Below are 14,742 nucleotides of genomic sequence, written 5' to 3'. Positions count from 1 at the left end.
TTGGAGCGTAGAAGGTTGAGAGAGGATTTGATAGAAGTATTTAAGATTATGAAAGGGATAGACAGAGTGGATGTGGATAGACTATTTCCATTAAGAGGAGGAAAGATTAAAACAAGAGGACATGAGTTAAGAATTAAGGGGCAGAGGTTGTATGAGGGGGAACTTCTTTACTCAGAGAGTGGTAGCTGTGTGGAATGTGCTTCCGGGAGAAGTAGTGGCGGCGGAGTCAATTGTATTATTTAAGAAAAGGTTGGAAAAGTATATGGATGAGAAGAAGATGGAGGGTTATGGGCATTGTGCAGGGAGGTGGGACTAGAAAGGGGTGTTTGGTTCGGTGCGGACTAGAAGGGCCTAATGGCCTGTTTCCGTGCTGTAATTGTTATGTTATGTTAAGTCGCTCCAATGAATTTTGAGGATGGAGCAGAGACAACGCGGGTGGAAGCGTTCTAGGAGCCGTAGGTGATGCCAGTAGAGGACCCATGATTCGGAGCCGAACAGGAGTGTGGGTATGACAACGGCTCTGTATACGCTAATCTTTGTGAGGTTTTTCAGTTGGTTGTTTTTCCAGACTCTTTTGTGTAGTCTTCCAAAGGAGCTATTTGCCTTGGAGAGTCTGTTGTCTATCTCGTTGTCGATCCTTGCATCTGATGAAATGGTGCAGCCGAGATAGGTAAACTGGTTGACCGTTTTGAGTTTTGTGTGCCCGATGGAGATGTGGGGGGGCTGGTAGTCATGGTGGGGAGCTGGCTGATGGAGGACCTCAGTTTTCTTCAGGCTGACTTCCAGGCCAAACATTTTGGCTGTTTCCGCAAAACAGGACGTCAAGCGCTGAAGAGCTGGCTCTGAATGGGCAACTAAAGTGGCATTGTCTGCAAAGAGTAGTTCACGGATAAGTTGCTCTTGTGTCTTGGTGTGAGCTTGCAGGCGCCTCAGATTGAAGAGACTGCCATCCGTGCGGTACCGGATGTAAACAGCGTCTTCATTGTTGAGGTCTTTCATGGCTTGGTTCAGCATCATGCTGAAGAAGATTGAAAAGAGGGTTGGTGCGAGAACACAGCCTTGCTTCACGCAATGTATAGATGGAGATTAAACTCCATGCTACTTAAATGGCAGGATTTTAGAGAATTAATTGAAAGACAAATTAAAATGTACTTTGAAATAAATACGAAATCAGTGAAAGATAAGTTTATACTATGGGACGCAATGAAAGCGTTCATCAGAGGGCAAATAATAAGTTATGTAACCAAGATGAAGAAGGACTACAATCAGGAAACAGAGCAGTTGGAAAGGGAAATAGCAAATATAGAAAAAGAATTAGCAATGAAGGAAGACACAACTAAAAGAAGAGAATTGGCAGATAAAAAAATAAAATATGAAACACTACAAACATATAAGGTGGAGAAGAACATAATGAAGACAAAACAGAAATATTATGAACTAGGAGAAAAAATGCACAAAATTCTAGCATGGCAGCTTAAGACAGAACAAACTAAGAGAATGGTATTGGCATCAAGGAAAAAAGACAAACAAATCACATATAATCCAACGGAGATTAATGAAAACTTCAGCGAATTCTACAAACAATTATACCAAACTGAAAACGAAGGGAAAGAAGACAAAATAGATGAATTTTTAACTAAAATTGAACTACCGAAATTACAAATAGAGGAACAAAATAAATTAACAGAAGCATTTGAAATAGTAGAAATACAAGAGATAATAAAAAAACTACCTAATAATAAAACACCAGGAGAGGATGGATTCCCAATAGAATTCTATAAAACATTTAAAGATTTATTAATTCCTCCCCTCCTGGAAGTAATCAACCAGATTGATAAAACACAAAGCTTACCAGATTCATGCAAAACTGCAATAATTACAGTAATACCAAAGACAGGGAAAGGTCCACTCGCACCAGTGTCATATAGACCAATATCTTTATTTAACACAGATTATAAAATAATAGCTAAACTATTAGCAAACAGATTAGCCGACTATGTACCAAAAATAGTAAATCTAGACCAAACTGGATTTATTACAAAAAGACGAACAACAGACAATATTTGTAAATTTATTAACTTAATTCATGCAGTAGAAGGAAATAAAGCTCCAACAGTAGCGGTTGCTTTAGACGCAGAGAAGGCCTTTGACAGAGTAGAATGGAATTATTTATTCAAAGTACTACAAAAATTCAGTTTATCAGAGAAATATATTAATTGGATTGAAGCATTATATAAAGGACCATTGGCGAAAGTGACAGTAAATGGATATATATCAAAACAATTTAACTTAAGCAGATCAACAAGGCAGGGATGCCCACTATCGCCCTTATTGTTCGCGTTAGCCATAGAACCACTAGCAGAACAGATAAGAACAGAAAATAAAATAAAAGGGATAAAAATAAAAGACAAGGAATATAAAATCAGTTTATTTGCAGATGACGTTATAGTATACTTAACAGAACCAGAAATATCAATAAAAGAATTACATAAGAAATTGAAGGAATATGGAGAAGTGTCGGGATACAAGATTAACACAAATAAAAGTGAAGCAATGCCAATGAATAATGCAGATTTCTCAAAATTTAAGAAAGAATCACCATTCAGATGGCAAATGCAAGCAATACGATACCTAGGTATACAAATAAATAAAAACCTCTGCCATCTATATAAACCCAATTATTATCCACTAATGAAAAAATTACAGGGCAACTTAGAGCATTGGAAAGACTTACCACTAACACTAATAGGAAGAATAAGCTGTATTAAAATGAACATTTTCCCAAGGATACATTACCTATTTCAGGCATTGCCAATACACTTGACGGAGAAATTCTTCAAGGAGTTAAAGAAAATAATAAGGAAATTTTTATGGAAAGGGGGGAAACCGAGGATAGCACTAGATACATTAACAGAATGGTATAAACAAGGAGGCTTACAACTGCCAAACTTTAAAAATTATTATAGAGCCGCACAATTAAGATACCTATCAGATTTTTATCAAACAAGGGAAAAGCCAGATTGGACTAGATTAGAACTAGTTAAAATAGGGGAGAAGATACCTGAACATATATTATATAACTGGGATGAAAAATTGGTACAACTTAGGAATTCTCCAGTATTACATCATCTGCTCAATATTTGGAAGAAGATTCATTTAAAAAGGAATAAAACAAATTACCAACTACCAAAACTAATACTGACACAAAATCAGCTAATCCCTTTTACAATAAATAACCTTTCCTTTAGAGAATGGGAGAAAAAAGGGATCAAAAGAATAGAAAATTGCTTTTCAGGAAATAAATTATTATCCTTTGAACAAATGAAGGATAAATATAATATAACTCACAATACAGTGTTGGCATACTACCAACTGAAATCCTACTTGAAGGACAAATTGGGAAGCAGTCTGAGGTTACCAGAGGGAAGTAATTTTGAATATGTGATTACAGACACAATGATAATCAAAAAATTTATAACAAACATATATATTAAACTACAAGAAAAGGAGAATGAGGAAACAAATGGTAAAACTAAACAAAAATGGGAACAAGATCTAAACATAAAGATAAAGAAGGAAACATGGGAGAAATTATGCTCAGGAACTATGAGAAATACAATAAATACGAGGTTACGTATGATACAATATAACTGGATACACAGGCTATATATTACACCTCAAAAGTTAAATAAATGGGACCCAACAGTATCTGACAGATGTTTTCGCTATAAAAAGGAAATGGGAACAACAATTCATGCAATTTGGACATGTGAGAAAGTGAAAAAATTTTGGGAAGATCTAAACCAGATATTAAATAAAATCACAAAAAGCAATATTCCAAAAAACCCAGAGATCTTCCTCCTAAGTAACATAAAAAACAAAGAATTTGGACTTGATTTGGATGGTGCACAAAAAAGATGTGTTAGGATAGCCCTAGCTGTAGCAAAAAAATGTATTATGTCAGCCTGGAAATTAGAAGATAACTTGAGAATACAACAATGGTATATAGAAATGAATAAATGTATTCCATTAGAAAAAATAACATATAATTTAAGAAATAATATTACAATATTTGAACAAATATGGGAGCCATACATGAAGCACAATAGAGAAAACCTACCGGGGACATCCAACACCTAAAATGACAGAAGGAGAAGGGAATGAAAAGAATTGACTCAGTGGAATTTCTTGTTTATTTTTATTGAGTGGCAACATTGTTTGACGGGTTTAATGTATCTTAGATTCTGAACTTTAAATGAATGGGAGGGGGGGATGGGAAGAGGGAGGGGGGGAGAAAATGACACTGTATATATTTGAAAAGGAAAATGTATGTATCTTGATCAATGTGGTTTATAGTGTGAAAAATAAAAAAATTAAAAATAAAAAAAAAGAAGACATGAGGTGACTTTGACAGACAATGTGAAGGAAAATCCTAAGGGTTTCTCCAGGTATATTAAGAGCAAAAGGATAGTGAGGGACAAAATTGGACACCTTGAAGATCAGAGTGGTCGGCTTTGGATGGAGCTCTTAAAGCCCCAATCAGAATTCACTCAGGAAAAGGATGCATAGTCAAGGAAAGTAAGGAAAATGAGCAGTGAGGTCATACAGTTTAAAGAGGAGCAAGTGGTTACTGCCTTAAAGTAAATAAAGGTGGATAAATAAAGGGCCTGACAAAATATTCCCTAGTCCTTGAGGGAGGCAAGTGTAGAAATTGCAGGAGCTCTGGCAGAAATATTTAAAATGTCCTTCACCATGGTTGTGGTGCTGGAGGTTTGGAGGGTAGCTCATGTTGTTCAGTTGTTTAAAAAATGCTCCCAAAAATAACCCTGGAAATTATAGGCCAGTGAGCCTGATGTCAGTACTAGATAAATTATTTGAAGATGTTCTAAGAGATCAAATATACAATTATTTGAATAGCCAAAAACTGATCAGGGATAGGCAGCATGGCTTTGTGCATGGTAGATCATGTTTCACCAATCTGAAAATGTTTTTTGAGGAGGTTACCAGGAAAGTTAATGAAGGAAAGGCTGTGGATGTTGTCTACATGGACTCTAATAAGGTCCTTTGACAAGGTCCCACATGGGAGATTAGTCAGGAAGGTTCAAACGCTGGGTATTCATGGTGAAGTAGTGAATTAGATTTGACAATGGCTGGACGGGAGAAGCCAGAGGTTAGTGGTGGATGATTGGAGGACTGTGACTAGAAGTGTGCCTCAGGATTCAGTGCTAGGACCATTGTTGTTTGAGTTGGGATGTTATGTTAAAGTTGTATAAGAAATTGTTGAGGCCAAATTGGGAATATTCTGTGCAGTTTTGATCACCTAACTACAGTAAAGATATCAATAGGACAGAAAGAGTACAGAGAAGATTTACTAGGATGTTGTCTGGACTTCAGGAACTGAGTTATAGGGCAAGGTTAAACTGTTTAGGACTTTATTTCCTGGAATGTAGAAGAATGAGGGAAGATTTGATTAAGATATTTAAAATTATGAAGGGTATAGACAGAGTAAATGTAGGCCGGCTTTTTCCACTGAGGAGTGGCGAGATACAAACCAGAGGAAATGGGTTCAGAGTGAAAAGGGAAAAGTTTGGGAATATGAGGGGGGACTTCTTCACACAGAGAGTGGTGGGAGTGTGGAATGAGCTTCCAGCTAAAAAGGTAAATGTGGGCTCAATATTAACATTTAAGAGGAATTTGGACAGGTACGTGGATGGGAGAGGTATGGAGGGATATGGACTGGGTGCAGGTCAGTGGAACTAGAAAAAAAAAAGGTTTGGCACAGACTAGAAGGACCAAAGAAGCCTGTTCTTGATCTGTAATGTTCTATGGTTCTATGAAATGTGAGACACATCGAATGTGAGACACATCGAAGATTGAGTTTTTATGGCCTTTTCCACTATTTGCTCGAGTTTGAAGTATGAAAGGACAGGATAGTCAAAAATTTTACTCATTGGATTCAGAAGAATGAGAAATTATCTCATAAAATTCTGATGGGACTGGATAGGTTAGATGCAGGAAGAATGGTCCTGATGTTGGGGATGTCCTGAACAAGGACAGTGTAAGGATTAAGGGGACTGAGAGGAGGAGAAACTACTTCACTCAGAGTTGTTAACTCATGGAACACCCTATCACAGAAAGTTGCTGAGGCCATTGGATGTAACCCTATTAGCTAAAGGGATCAAGGGGAAGGGGGAGAAGGAGGAAAAGGGGAGGAGATTCTGCCCATATCCTATTCATGTAATCATTATGTCCCAGTGAACTGCATCTCACTGTGCCCAACCTATCATACAAAATGGTTGCCTACCCACATTGTTCTGTTTAGATGCAGAGAACTGGTCTCTGAGTGGCACAGCATGGCAAGCCCTCAACAGTGAGACCTCAAGTACTGCTGAGATTTCCCCCCACCACTCCCCCCCCCACACCACCAACATCCCTAATCCCAACCCGTGTCCCATCCACCCATCTTTGTCACCTGTTTAAGATTGGAAATTGAAGACAGATTTATGAGAATGTTTCCAGGACTGTGGCTTTATTCCTTGGTGTGCAAGAGGATAAGTGATGATCTGACAAAGGTGTACAAATTCAGGAGAGGAATAGATCAGGTGAATGCAAAGGGCCTTTTGCCCAGAGTATGAGAATCAGTAGCCAGAGGACATGGGTACAAGGAAGGAGAGAGTTGACGGGAACCTGAGGGGTAACTATTGGTCAGAAGGTGTGGAGTGTCTGGAATGAGCTGCTGAAGGAGGTCAATGAAGCAGGTACTCCTGCAACATTTAAGTAAAAATTGGAGGACATGGGCAGGTGGAGCTAGTGGGGGCAAGACATCTTTGTCGGCATGGACAAGTTGGGCTGAAGGGCCTTTGTCATGCTGCGTGACTCTCAGAGTCTGCAGTTTGGCAGGACAGGTGTAGGATAAGGGAAGGAGTAACACTGGAGAAGCAGGAATGCTGGAGATGTAGGTGGTGGTAAAGAATGAGGAGAGAGTATTACAGGGGGCTGCATTTAGATACAGAACTGGTGAAAGGCCATTGATCTGAAATATTAACCATCTTTTTTTACCTCAAACGATGAATATCTCCAGCTTTTTCTGCTGTTGCTTCAGTTTTCCACCAACAGACAACTGGGGATCTGTTCCAATTCTATTTCGGCCTGGATCTCAGATACCTTTGGTTTTGTCAGTGCTGAAGAATCAGAGGTTGCTGGGATCCCTTGTGGAATCCAGCTCTACGATGTCACAGCAGCTGTGCCAGTTCCAATTAGTATCACCAATTCCTGTCAGTAAAATGCAGACCATTTGGTGACGAGAGTGATTTTCAAAACTCTCCAGATAATTGTCTGATGTGCTTTTTAGCCTCAGAAACCTCACAGGTCATAATTACAAAAATAAAGCCTTGTGAGTTGACCTTCTAAGATCATTGGACATGAGTTCCCAAGACTGAGTAGAGTCTGAACATTTCACTCAATATATGCTGCAGAATCAGTTGATGCTACTTTTCATATCTGGAGTGACTGAAGGCCTGAGAGGGAGCACATCACTTCCACAACATAATACAAACGTTGTCTTCCACTAAAATAGTCAACCTGCATACATTATTTTTCAATAGTACATATTGATAGAAGAAAAAAGACAATGCTGTCTGCTCCTAAAGGAACTTGTGAGAAATAGTTTAGTATCCTTGTTTAAGATCAAATTTCCTTTCAGGTTATGTCACTTTAGTGTGAGTATTTGTCCTTAGCAATCTCTCTCTCTTTCCTTGCCATGTTTAATTGATACTAGATCAGTAATAGTCAGTAATTTAAACAGCCTGTGGTGCCCCAATCAAAGTTTGGTGTGCAATGGAATATTTGGGAATGTTTTTGAGAGATAAATTGATAAAAATTAGAATAGGTTACATACACACACTTTAAAACATATCTTATTTTAAATACTGAAGAATTCATATTCAGAGACTTTACAGAAACTATGGAGAATGCTATGGAGATTTCACAAGTGGCTGTTAATTGAAGTGAATGAATAGACTATTGTCTTTAAAAGCCACAGCAAAAGATAGGCCATCTCCTAATACCTCTTCACAGAAAGGTCATTGAGTGGTTATTATTTACCTAAAACAACAGATTGACCAAAAGATGAACTCCTATTGTTTGCTGGAGGAGGTCAGAAGTTTGAATCTCAGAGAGGGAGAAGGACATGCTGTCTGGGAGTTTGAGTCTCAGAGAGAGAAGGGAGTCTTGGATTGTGTGTGACACAGAAAGCTGTAACAAGCCAGAAGATTGTTGGAACTGAAACAGAAGCTCCAGTGTGGCAGATGGCTAGAAGTGCTATCTGTCTGATCTTTCTCTTGGAATAAGCGGAACAGAAAAGAACTCTGTGATAGCCTGAAAGAAAGAGGTTATCATCTGGAGAACCCTGATGTGGCAAGTTTCATCAGCTAGACATTGAGGTGACTCATGGTGGTACCTCAGTTGTTGAAATTCTGGAACTACAAATCTCCATCTGCAAGCCTACAAGAACCTTCCTGAGCAGTAGCCATTTACCTTTCAAGCACCAAAGCCTGGTGAACTTTATACATGTTATATTCTGTACACATTATAAGAATTGCCTGCAACCAGTGAACTTGGAAGAATGCGACATGAGATTGAACTGTGAACCAAAGAAATTTCTTAAATTTACACATACATTACAAACATGTGCGCTTAGAATTAGAAGAGGGTTAAGTTAGGTTAGTTAAGTTAAAGTTTGATTCTGTTTTCATGTTTAAAGATAATTACAAATAACTTTTGTTTAAGTAACCATTTGTCGTGGTGAATACCTATTGCTGCTGGGTTTTGTGATCCTTTGGGCTCATAATAGGAGTTGTTATTGGGTAACATTACTGCACCCGTAGCGGATTCCCATAGGGCGTAGAAGAAGAGGCGACTCACGGAATTGTTTTCCAGCATTTTTAGAAGACAGAATACTACAACTCATTGTCTTTCGGGTTTAATTCCATTTTATCCCCTTTGGAGCAATGTCAGAGTCAGAGACAGTGAAGGGAGGGGCTTAGGAAGTGCACAAGAGTTGTACACCCCCAAACTCATTCCCACCGGAAACATTATTAAAATGACTGTAAATACAAGTAACTCATTGAGATAAAATTCACAAATCTAGAATTGAGAAAAGAAATTATTAAAATCCATTTTAACTCTGAGTTAACTTCCCAACTGATTTTTTCAAACATGAGTTTCAATACACAGAACGCACCAAAGACAACATTACAACTGACAATTTGCAAAGGATGAAGTGGTATGAGAGCAGCGCTCATCCCTCAATCCAGCAACTGGTAACAGGGGGCCTTGTACACCCCACATGACCCCAATACCTGTGTAATGCAGGCCTGTGACTTGGAAGGACTTGAAACATTGGAACATTTTACCAATACAAAAATGTCTTAACCCATAGGCTATCTGATTCATGTTTCAGTCAGCAAGAGCCTGAAACACGGATTTGTAACCAGCCTTAACATTGGGCTTGTCTTGAACATCCTACCTGGATATGGTTTGTATGAGCCTGTTCACAAGTTTGATTAGGTGACTAAATTTTGACCTAACCTGTGGGTTTAGCTGTCTCCTATGTGCTAAAACATACACAGCCATCACAGAACTAAAATCACAGATTACAGGATGAACTGTCATGTGACTCCCAGGTGAGACAGAGGCATCCTGGTGGTCAGAGGTCACACTTGATATGACTGTAACATCCACCCTGATATAATCCAATCTATTGTTCTCCTCTCAGTCAGAGGACCCTCTCCCCCTTCCACAGTCAAAGATGAGTTTTCATCACTTACAGAATCAAGGCTTTCACTAGTAACACAAGAAGTCTCACTCTCCCTCTCAAACAAGGTCTCTTCTGCCTCTCGCATGTCAGCGGTTACTAAGGCTGAGGATTCTGTAACAGGCATGGACGAGACAAGGTCAGACATTTCACACATGTCCCCCATAGGGAGAAAATTATCCAGCATCGGTAGGTTCCTGTGGGCCACCCTCTCCCATCTGGTGATGTGTCACAGATCCTGTATGCGTGCGTCTCTGTGTCATGTTCACCACAGTGTAGATGGTTGATTCCCATCGGTCACCATATTTCTTCTTACCTCTTTTCTTCCTGTTGTTCTCCTCTGTCACTGATTGGATCTATTACCTTTCTTGTCATACATGTCTGCTCTGCTCTTTTGCAATCTTGATCCTGGGCATTTGCTTCTTTTAGACCATTAGTGAGGCATGCCACATTCTTATCATAACTTGTCACATCAGAGTCATGAAGGACGGTATGAAAGAGGACACCAACAGGTAGGTGGAGAACCCGGCCAAACATGAGGTAAAAATGGGGGAATCCTGTTGCCTCATGTCAGAGTTTGCAATCGTCATAGCCAGATGGTTTTCTGTTCATGCCACCCAAGGTCAGATTGAATTATTCCTCGCTCCTGTTTCCCATTGCATGATAAGAGGATGTGTGTGCAGAGAAGCATGCTTTAGGTGACTTTCAAAGTTAGCATCTTGGTCACTATGGATCCTTTCTGGGAAACAATAAACACAAATAGCGATCCCCTTGCCACTTGCTTAGCCATCTGGTCTTTACGTGGAAATGCCTGAGCCATCTTTGAGAAATGGTCAGCTATCACCAGGACAAAAATAGACTTGTTTCTGGAGTCTTCGGCCGACCAGAAGTCAATGTAGACCAGCTCCAATGGCCCGGTTGATGTTATGCTCTCCAGGGAACTCTCCCCTCAGGCTCAGCTGTCTTGCTGACAATGCATCAGTTGACATTGATGAGCATGATGTCTCACATCTCGTTAAAGGTTTGGCCAGAAAAACCTCTCTCACCAAGTTGAGGCTGCTGAACTGAGATTGATGTCTGGCTTCATCATGAACTCCATGCAGAACCTGGACGTTAAAGTGAGTCAGGGAAAATATATTGAAAACTCTTTGCCTTGGTTCTCTGGTCCCTTGAAATCCTGTGCAGCACATCATTTCTCAGACTAAGTCTATCCCAGTGTTTCAAGTACCTTGTGACAGGGACAGACTCTTTAAATCTTTCTCTCCTAGAAGGCCTCCAATGTCTCTCAACATAAACCATAACATGAGAGCGTGTTCTATGTTCCAACTGCTTATTCTGGAGGTCTTTTTCGGTATAGGCAGGTAAGGTCCAGCCCAGGTGGAATCTATTGAGGTAGGTACTGTAATACCTCAACAGCACGAGCCCTCGGTCCAGCGTCTGTAGTACAGTGGACACACTGAGCGTGCATGTGCAGTGAATTACATCCGGGCTGGCCATTACTGCTCACTGGGGAGGGTTTCTTGTGGCCACTGGATGATACTTGACATATCTTTGACCTCTGCAAAAAGACCTGTATACGCTTCGGCAAGCAGCCGGTGACCAATGTTCTCCTTGACAGATGGTACACGGCTCATGGTAGCAACCAAATAAAGGCCGCTGGACTTCAGACTTCTCTATCATCTGCTATCTGCCTGATTACATCCTGTGACCAATTAATCTACTAAACTACACGGTCATGGAGTGAATGCCCAAACTCATTACAAACACCACCAGATTCAAACCTTGGTCACTGGCATTGTAATATGCTAATTTAATTAAATTAAACTTATTGCAGGTGCTGATAAGGCGCCGCAGAGGCTGCTTAATAAGATGAGAGCAGATGGAATTATTGGAAAATAATAGATTGGATAGAACATTGGCTGATAGGCAGGAAGCAAAGAGTGAGAATAAAGGGATCGTGTTCTGGTGGTTGCCGGTTACCAGTGATGTTCTGCAAGGGTCAGTGCTGCTTTGTTTTACAATGTGTATTGATTATTTAGATTGTGGATTAAATGGTTTTGTGGCAGAAGTTTGCAGATGACATCAAGATAGGTGATGAAGTAGGAAGTGTGGAAGGAACTGAAAGCTTGCAGAGAGACTTGGACAATTTTGGAGTATGGGCGAAAAAATGGCAGATGAGATATAATGTTGAGAAATGTAGGGTTGTGCATTTTGGTCGAGGAAATAAATGGTCAGATTATTATTTGGTTGGGGAGAAAATTCAAACCTCAGAAATACAAAGGGACTTTGAGGTCCTCATGCAGGATAACCTGAAAGTTGACCGCGAGGGTGGATCGGCAGTACAGAAGGTGAATGCTATGTTGGCATTCATTTCGAAGGGGATTGTGTATAAGAATAAAGAGGTGTTGATGAGACTCTATGAGGCACTGGTGAAACCTCATTTGGAGAACTGGGTGTAGTTTTGGGCCTCATATCTTAGAAAGGTTGGAGAGGGTACAGAGGAGGTTTACAAGAATGATTCCAGGAATGAGAAGGATAACATATGAGGAATGCTTAACGGCTCTTGACTCTATTTATTAGAATATAGAAGAATGAGCAGGGATCTCATAGAAACATTTCGAATAATGAATGGATTGGATAGAGTAGATGTAAATAAGATGTTTCCCCTGTTGGGTGATTCCAGGACAAGAGGGCACAATCTTTGAATTAAAATGTACCAATTTGCAACAGAGATGAGGAGAAATTTCTTTGGCCAGAGGGTTGTGGTTTTGTGGAATTTGTTGCCACATCCAGCTGTGGAGGCAAGATCATTGGGGGAATTTAAAGGGGAGATTGATAGGTATCTAATTAGTCAGGGTATCATGGGATATGGGGACAAGGTCGGAACTTGGAACTTGATGGGAGAACGGTTTAGCTCAGGGAAGTTTCATTGAGCAGGTTCGATGGGCCAAATGGCCTGCTTTTGTTCCTTTTTCAATTTAAAGGGCAGTGTCTTTCTTGTGGAATAAAAGCATGTAAATTCACAGCCATGCACAGTTTACAAAAATCAATCTCCAACCCAGTGTTGCATGATCTTCAAAACCCCTTTGGATTCATTTCATTGGACAATGAATTCTGAGCATATGTAGATAAGTGAAGGATTTCCTGGCACTGATGGTTAGAGAAGTAGAAACATCCAGAATCACTGAGAATAAGCTAATCTTGGGTATTCCTTGACCAGGTTCCCCAACTGCCATGACAAAATGGTGACTATGATACCCTTCATTCAACTATATTTTCCGCAGATAACGTTATTTAGGATTGCTGTAAGGGACTTTATAATGAGGATAACAGCAATAGGAAGCTCTTCTAGAGAGCTTCTAGTTACACACAGGAAATCAACTGAAATTCTATCAATTGCATGAATCATACCAACAGTATGCTGAACTGATGACAGACTGGGGCATACTTTATATTCAAAATAATAAATAGTGGGGGTACCATGGTTGGTGTAGTGATTAGTGCAATGCTGTTACAGCACCAGCGAATGAGTTCGAATCCTGCTCTGACTATAAGAAGTTTGTACCTTCTCCCCGTGTCTACGTGGATTGTCCCTGGGGGCTCCGGTTTCCTCCCACTGTTTGAAACGTACCAAGGGTGTAGGTTAATTGGGTGTAAATTGGGCAGCACGGACTTGTGGTCTGAAATGGCCTGTTACTGTGCTGTGCTTATCTAAATAGTCTGTTATTTAAAAGTACCAGAGAAGATCACTGGATTCTCCCTCCTCCCATTGGCATGATCTACAGGATTGTTGTCTAAAGAGGGTGTGTGAAATCATTGAGAGCGCCATCCTCCCTACACACAGCATCTTTCAGCTGCTCCCATCGGGAAAGAGATACAGGAAGATCAGAGCCAGCATCACCAGGCTGAGGAACAACTTCTTCCCACGGGCAACGAGAATGCTGAATGACCAAAGGAACTGCTCACACTCACCTCCCGAGACTCTCATATGTACAAAGCAATATTTATTTATTTGTACATTCTTGCGAATGTATTGTTTGTCTGCATGGATGTTATGTTTGGTTGAGTGTCTGCGTATTTTGCACTCCGGCTGTTCCGTCGGGTTGTGCTTGTGCAACCAGATGACAATAAAGTTTACTTGAAGACAGCAGTCATTAAATGCACCGTATAATCCCAGAAAGAGGCAGAAAGGAATGCAAGGATTATTGGCCCAATGTGGACAATCTGGATGAGTTCAGATTGGCCACACAGGCACCATTTTCAAGTGAGACAATAAGGACCTTTTTCCAGGACTTTCTATGAACTGAGGCAAATGAGCAGCTTTTGTTACATTTGTGTATGAGAAACTAAATGCCCTCTGCTACTTTAACTTTAAGTAATGGGACAGGAGATTTTACAGTATTCACAACCTACTAAATGGGTTTTGGCTGGATTACATGTGATGCATTTAAATTAATACCAGAATTAGATGCTCCCCATCTACCATAATTCCATTTTCTGCATCCCACATTGACCCTTCCAGCCCAGGTGCTTCTGGTGAGATGGAGTGGAGGATGACTCATATTGATGAGAATTCCTCTAGTACCCTGTTCACATTCTCTAACCTTGTATATTGCTTTGCCAGCTGTTTGGCTGAGACTTCTTGTCGTTAAGGAAGCATACTCTGTTATTTGATCCTATAAGGAATGGAAGAGATGTGACATAGTTGTTGAATTTAGTTTTGCTTGAGGGGATAACAAGACTGCAATCTGATGTGAAGACAATAGTGGAACAGTGGAACAGTGAAGTCAGCAGGCAACAGATGTCTCATAAATAGGTGAGTTGAAGAGAACTGCAGGATTTAGTCATTCCCCCTTAATCCCTGTACATGAACAATGTTGTGAAACATGAAAGCCTGCAGTGTTTGTAGACATGATTGTACATTGTAG

The sequence above is a fragment of the Narcine bancroftii genome, chromosome 7 (assembly GCF_036971445.1).
Source record: "Narcine bancroftii isolate sNarBan1 chromosome 7, sNarBan1.hap1, whole genome shotgun sequence".
NCBI lineage: Eukaryota > Metazoa > Chordata > Chondrichthyes > Torpediniformes > Narcinidae > Narcine > Narcine bancroftii.
Note: the sequence above shows the minus strand (reverse complement) of the source record.